The sequence below is a fragment of the Carlito syrichta genome, unplaced genomic scaffold, assembly GCF_000164805.1.
Source record: "Carlito syrichta isolate Samal-C Ts95f unplaced genomic scaffold, Tarsius_syrichta-2.0.1 Scaffold303317, whole genome shotgun sequence".
Taxonomy (NCBI): domain Eukaryota; kingdom Metazoa; phylum Chordata; class Mammalia; order Primates; family Tarsiidae; genus Carlito; species Carlito syrichta.
Window position 1 is genome coordinate 56,277 of NW_007247413.1, and position 7,717 is coordinate 63,993.

General features: G+C 49.6%; 1 pseudogene; it reads right to left on the reverse strand.

Annotated features, from left to right (window-relative positions):
* Positions 1-2,361: 2,361 nt before the first annotated feature.
* On the reverse strand, positions 2,362-6,965 carry LOC103260739 (annotated as a pseudogene).
* Between the last annotated feature and the right edge of the window lie 752 nt (positions 6,966-7,717).

The following is a 7,717-nucleotide window of genomic DNA, read 5'->3' on the forward strand; positions in this document are numbered from 1 at the left end:
AAGACCCCTCCCCCGCCCAGTATTTTGTGCTTTCACCTTGATATTAAGTTGACTACCTTTGTGGCAGTTCTAAGGAAAGTAGGAAAAAATGAAGGAGTCATGGGAATGTAAACTGGTGCAGCCACTTTGGAAAGCAGTCTGGGAGTTCCTCAAAGCATTAAGCACAGAGTTACCACGTGCCCCGTCCATTCTATTCCTAGGTGTCTATCCAAGAGGAATGAAAACATGTGTCTATACAAAAACTTGTCTGTTTATAGCAGCATCGCTCATTTTAGCCAAAAGGTGGGAACAACCCAAGTGGCTATCAGCTGGTGAGTGGATAGACAAAATGTGGTCTATCCATACAATAGAATGAGGTTCTACCATAAAAAGGAATGACACGGTGATGACATGCTACAACATGGAAAAACCTTGAAAGCATTATGCTAAGGGAAGAAAACAGACATGGAGATTTCATATTGTATCTCTTCATTTATATGAAACAACCTGAGTAGGTATATCCACAGAGACAGAGAAGAAATTCGTGATTGCTTAGGGCTGGAGAGAAAATAGGGGACACGTGGGTGATGTCTAAAGGATCTAGGGTTTCTTTTGGAGATGATAAAGTGCTCTAAAATTGTGATGGTTGCACCTCTGTGAATTTATTGTTTTCATTTTCCTTTTTTTTGAGTTGGAGTCTCACTCTGTCGCCCAGACTGGAGTGCAGTGGCCGCTCCCGGCCACCGCAGCCTAGACCTGCTGGGCTCTGGCGATCCTTCCGCCTCAGCCTTCCAAGTAGCGAAATTACAGGCATGCGCTACCACGCCCGGCTGATTTTTTGATTTATTGTAGAGATGAGGTCTCGACAAGTTGGCCAGGCGGATCTCGAACCCGCGGCCTCAGGCAATCCACTCACCTCAGCCTCCCAAAGGCGCGGGATTACAGGCTGAGCCATCGAGCCCCGCTAAAAGAAGATTTTTAAAAAGGAAAATGAGCCGGGCTCGGTGGCTCAGCCTGTAAATATATGTAAATATATGTAAATATACATATATTTAAATTTTAGATTCAGGGGGTACATTCGCAGGTTTGTTACATGAAGCAATTGCGTGATGGTGAGGTCTGGACTTCTACTGAGCCTGTCACCCAAGTAGTGAACGTGGGATACAACGAGCAGTTTTTCCACCCTTGTCCCCTCCCTCCCTCCCAGTGTTCCCAGTGTCTGTTGTTCCTATCCTTGTGCCTGTATGCAGATGGATGAATTGTATGACATGTGAATTGTATTTCAATAAAGCTGTTATTTTAAAAAAATCCAAACTAACAACTGGCAGAAAAATAAGAGTCCACACCTGCCAGTCAAGTTTCTTGAATCATAACAGGTCAGACAGGCAAACACTAACATGCTGAGCCCAGGGATTGCATTTCATGTGTCCTCAGTGTCAGTCTTTTTGCTTGGCTTTCCTTCCGTGTTCTTAGTTGATGCCGAGTTTGGTGACTCATGGGTCCACAGAACTCCATTAACTTGCCAATATTAATTTTCGGTTTTTATATCAGCTATGTCAGGTTGACAAAACAGAAATTTTTGCTATAAAGGATTGTACTTAAGGTGGGATAGAGAGGAGAAAATCCTGGTTCCCAACTGCAGGAAACACTTGAAGGGCATCAACTTCTGCAAATGCACTTAAATCGTAGCTAGTCGTATAGAATGCAGCTTATGCAGAACAAGACTTTTTTTTTGAGTGGGAGTCTCACTGTCGCCCAGGCTGGAGTGCAGTGGCACCTCATGGCCACCACTGGGTCAACCTGCTGGACTCCGGTGATCCTTCCACCTAAGCCTTCCAAGTAGCCAGAACTACAGGTATGCACTACCACGCCCGGCTAATTTTTTTTTTTTAATTGTAGAGACCAGGTCTCACCAAGTTGCCTGGGCTGGTCTCGAACCCGTGGCCTCCGGCAATCCACTCGCCTCTGCCTCCCAAAGTGCTGGGATTATAGGCTGAGCTACTGAGCCCGGCACCCCGTCTTCCTCTTCTTTTTTTTTTTTAAGTGTTGATCCCCTTTTATTTTATTATTTTCGAGTTGGAGTCTCACTCTACCGCCCGGCCTGAAGTGCAGTGGCACGCTCCCAGCCACCGCAGCCTCGACCTGCTGGGCTCTGCGATCCTTCCCCCTCAGCCTTCCAAGTGGTCGGAACTACAGGATGCGCCGCCCGGCTAGTTTTTGATTTACTGGAGAGGCGAGGTCTCGCCAAGTTGCCCGGGCGGGTCTCGAACCCGCGGGCTCAGGCCATCGCCCTCGCCTCGGCCTCCCAGAGTGCTGGGGTTACAGGCTGAGCCACCGAGCCCGCCGATCCTCTTTTACTATCTGACTGTACAACGAGACCCTTCACCAGCCCAGGAGGGGTTCCTGGATGGGCTTAATCCTCCTGCTCCTCCTCATCTCCAGCTCCGGCCGCCACCCACCCTCGTGTGGAGAGCGGAGGGAGAAGTCAACGTGCTCCTGGGAATCCAGGCAGACAGTGGAGGACGGGATGCTCCCAACCTGGGATGCTCCCAACCTGCTTGCAGAGCCTGATCCGGCGCGGGCGGATCAGCTCACGATCGTGATGGACGGACTTGGCCGAGCCCAGCTTGAAGAGCTGGGTCTGCAGGCGCCTCTCCAAGAAATCCTCCATCTTCAGGCCCAGGATGGAATCCAGCTTCATCCTGCCCTCATCCGGCCCCCCGATGCGGACGAGTCGCCACAGCAGGGCACTGCCTTCAAGCAGACGCCGCGGGTCCTTCTCGTCCAGCTTCAGCGGCTTCCCGGCGGCCTTGCGGATCTCGGCCAGAGTGAACTTGACCCTCCAGGCCTCTCGTTTGTTCCGGAGCCCGAACTCGCCCATCAGCTCCAGCTCTTGGTCGAGACGGGATTTCTTCAAGGGTCTCCTCAGGGGTCACATAGGTTTTGAGACGAACCCAGCTCCGGGCCACCTGCCTGTTGGCGCTGTTTGCCCGTCTGGGCCTAAGCACGGACCGGGTAACTGAGAAAGAGCAGCCCTGTCTTCTATACACTCCCAGTAAGTAGCTTCAGGGGATCCTTGACTTCCCAGCAGACTAGCCCAGAGATGTAAATCCCGGCTGGGTGGCTCAGCCTGTAATCCTAGCACTTTGGGAGGCCAAGGCGAGTGAATTGCCCGAGCCTGAGGGTTTGAGACCAGCTCTGGCAACTTGCCGAGACCTCGTCTCTACAATAAGTAAATAAAAAAAATTAGTCGGGCGTGGTAGCGCGCGCCTGTAGTTCCAGCTACCTGGAAGGCTGAGGCTGAAGGATCGCCTGAGTCCAGCAGATCAAGGCTGCGGTGGCCAGGAGCATGCCACTGTACTCCAGACTGGGTGACAGAGTGAGATTCCAACTCAAAAAAAAAAAAAAAAAAGTAAATCCCTGTTTACTCCCTTTCTTTGAACTATATAGTATCAATGTAATCATAAGTCTTGTGATTTGCATAACTTTTGCAGTGCACTGATGTCTTAGGCCTTGTAAACTTTATTTACTCTAAACGTCACTAAATGTAAAATGCAGTTGGCACTTAAGTTCTGTACAAGGTTCTGCTGGTCACGTAGCTAACGTATAGGTAGCAACAACTCTGGACTATAAAAGTGAACTGTAAAAGCCTGGAGGGTGAGCAGAACCATTTTAGAAAGACCTGGAGTCTGGCTCTGCTCCCTGGATTTGAACTCAGAAATAAACTTCTTTCTACCATTTCCCTGCCCTTTTGACTTATTGGTATCAAGGGGAGCAGCTGAGTGTTACTCGGACCATAACACCTTGACCCTTCAGCTTCTACAATAGGAAAACATCAGTTGACATAAAATATGTAACATTTATCAAAAAACCCAGTCATCGCGATAACAGAAAAATTAATATGAACATTTTTGAGCACCAACTGTACACCATTGATGCACAAAGCACAGGTGAATAACCTACAACAAAGAATCATAAGGTCAGCAGTACCAGCATTGAGAAGACCTGGTCTCCGGGCTCGGTGGCTCAACCTGTAATCCCGCGCCTTTGGGAGGCTGAGGTGAGTGGATTGCCTGAGCCTGAGGGTTCGAGACCCGCCTGGGCAGCGAGACCTCATCTCTACAATAAATCAAAAAATCAGCCAGGCGTGTAGCGCATGCCTGTAATTCCGGCTACTCGGAAGGCTGAGGCGGAAGGATCACCGGAGCCCAAGCAGGCAAGGCTGCGGTGGCCGGGAGCGGCCACTGCACTCCAGTCTGGGCGACAGAGTGAGACTCCAACTCAAAAAAAAAAGAGAAGACCTGGTCTACATGTCGAGTGCTTTACTGAATCTCAACAAGCCTGGGAATATGTGTTATTGCGGTGCCAATTTATAGGTGAGTAAATCAAGTCTTAGTGGGGTGAAGTGACTTGCCTAGGTGACATGGCTAGTGAGTGGTGGAGCAAGGATTTTGACCCAGGCAGTCTCACTTGTGCCTGTAACCACTGCTGAGAAGCAAGTTCTAAGTGGCCTGAATTTCTTTCGTACGTTTGAAAGAAGTGACCGCCAGACACAGGCTTTCCCAGTGTGGTGTCCATGTTCTGGGCAGCTTCTGCTCGCCCTCTGGACTTTCTCTGTGTTTCTCCTCTCTCTTTGAGCACCAGGAGGGTGACCTTATTATACCAGTGGCTTCCCTACCCTTTGGCTAGAGAGAGTGTTAGCTGGCACTGGAGAGAGGAGGGGGGAGGTCGACCACTCCTTTGTCATATCAAGGCCTGGCTGAGTCCTCCCTCACCCCCATGTTGTCTGGTTCCTGTCCTGTGACCCTCTGTGACCCGGGTTCTGGTAACCACTCCCTCCTTCCTGCACTTCAGGCCTGGTGGTAACACCTGCCCTCCCAGCCCCAGGGATTGTGCTAATCCCTTGTGGTTTCTCACACCCTGCCTGAGCCTTTGTAAATAGGCTCTTCATTCAACTTCCCTTGATGTTTTTTGTTATGAGTGTGCCATCTGTCTCCTGCTGGGACCCTGACTGCTGGGTACCAAGGGGAGTTCCCCCATTTCTGACCTGGTTCTGCTTCAGTTCACACCCATGCCCCACCCGATTCCTGGGCAAATTCCCGTCAGTCTGGTGGACCTCAGGAGACAGGGCGGCTGGGTTTCCTCAGTGCTGGTTCAACCTCTCTACCTGGGTGGGCTGTGGCCCTGCTGGTGCCTTATTAACGCATGACAGCCCTCAAGGACACCAGTAGTTCTTTTCTCAGAGACAACATGGATTAGCCTAAAGAAATCATTTTCTGGGTTAGCAAGACCCTGGTACACATCTACAGAACGACGGGTCTCCACTACCGTGTCTGAAATAATTGGGTTCGGATTCTTCTCTGCTGGGCCTGGGTGCCTGTCAACATGAACAAAAGAGCAGCTTCAGTGCTCCCTGGAGAACATTCCCAGCTGTGACCACATGCCTTGATTAAGGATCTGGGAAGATGCTCACCAGTTCATCTTCATTCAAAAGTCAGTTGGATTAGTGGTCTTGCTTCTTTGGAATTGTCTCTCTGCTTCACCTTTTCCTCCCAAATCCTGAAAACAGGCATAGACACGGAGTCCCAGTGATGACCTTTGGAGAGGTGCCAAATTCAGTTTTTGAAGGTTCAAGATGTCTTCTTGCAGGAGGTAATAGGTGTTGGGCAGGAAAGAACTTTCCGGGTGGACAGAAGTGTGGTGAGTGCCAAGACACAGGGGGGACTTGGAGAACTGAGTACGAGCTGCATGGCTTACTGGTACAAACATCCTGAGGTCCCAAGGATGAGTAATTGGGTGTGGTGTCATCAAGACCACGTCGGCTGTATCTAGCTGGTGTCTGTTTCAGTTGACTAGTGCACAGGGTGACCAACTGTCCCAGTTTGCTTAGAACTGTCCCAGTTTAACACTAGAATTCCCATGTCCCAGGAGTTTTCTTTTTTTTTTCTTTAGGGGGTCTCCTTGACCTTTTTTCTTTTTTTTTTTTTTTTTTGAGTCAGAGTCTCACCCTGTCACACAGACTGGAGTACAATGACATGCTCCTGGCCACCACAGCCTCCACTTGCTAGACTCAGGCAATCCTTCCACTTCAGCCTTCCAAGCAGCTGGAACTATAGGCATGCACCATGGTTAATATTTTGATTGATTGTAGAGACGAGGTCTCTCCATGTTGCCCAGGCTGGTCTCGAACCCGTGGGCTCAGGCAATCAATCCCCTCACTTCCGCCTCCCAAAGTGCTGGGATTATAGGCGTGAACCATTGTGCCTGGTGTCCTAGGAATCCTCTTAGTTCCAGACAAACTAAGGCCGTTGACCGTTGACCACTCTATGTTGTTATGGTAGTTGTTAAATATTTTGGACAACACACCTGCATTCATATATCTGTACCTGCTATAACATCACACACACACACACACACACACACACACACACACACACACACACACACACGTGGGTCCTCCTTTTACAAGGTTGCATCTTTAGGAGTGCTCTTGCTGTTTTGGTTTTGAGCAAGATTCCTGATGGCATTCTCACGTGTCCTCCAAGGGAGCCTCGTACTTTTCCATACGTGTAGTCCTGGGGGCTTCTTGAACTTTCTTTTCCAGAGGAGCTCCCACCAAGGATCTTTGAAGACTTTCCTGCCTAGAGGAAGTTCCTTTTTGGCCTCAGCAGAGAGCAGGCTGTGTTAGAAGAGCGGCTGTGACTGGGATGTTAGAAGACTGTTGCAGAAACGATGGCTTTGTTTTAATTTTAGTCCCCGAATTACGTATTTAATGTAGACCAATTTGCAAGAATAGCAGCTATCACAGCTGATTTCCGCAGCCGGCAGAGATGTTCTTCCTGTGTGCTGCTCCAAAGCCCAACAGCTGTGCTTTGAATCTGCTCCCGAGACAGCTGCTTTGCGAAGACCCTGCCGGGGACACCTCCTGCTTGGATGCCACGTCTCAAGCCCAGGAAGTCACTGGACAGACCAAACCTGTGGTGCATACCCTAGAGAGGTCTGCTGTCATTCCTTCCTGCATGCATCTGAAACTCACAGATGTTCGTAAATGACTTGCCAAGTTGTGGATATCTGCACTGAATTGTGATGTGCCTGCTTAATGGCAAAGGTATATTTCACATTTGGAAATTGTTTTTGTTTTTGTTTTCTGAGTTGGAGTCTCACTCTGTCACCCAGACTGGTGTGCAGTGGCCGCTCCCGGCCTCCGCAGCCTCGACCCGCTGGCCTCCGGCGATCCTTCTGCCTCAGCCTTCCAAGTAACTGGAACTACAGGCATGCGCCACCACACCTAGCTAATTTTTTGATTTATTGTAGAGGTGCGGTCTCGCCAAGCTGCTGAGGCAAGTGTGACCTTGAAGGGCCACAAAATGGCTTTTGGTTAGGGAAATTTTGGCCCAAAGGAGTGTCTAGGGCTGTGGGTCTTTGATGTTGATTGTAGTCACATGAGTGTTAGCTCTTGAGGTCGCCAGACATTAGCATCTCAGGCCCTTAGATGGTGGACTGGATGGGGGGGGAGACAAGGGGTGGAGGTTTTCCTGTAAGAGACTGTCAGACGTTTGCAATCTGCAAATTCCTTGACAGAAGGTGATCTTATTATCATTTTTATGGCTTTGACCTGCCTTGACAAGGAACCCGAACAGGGAACCTGAAAGTTTACTAGAGATTATTGCGCTAAACCATGAATTGAAAGGTTGGGCTCTTCCTGGTCTTGCATCTGATGGAGATTTGCAGAAGGAGT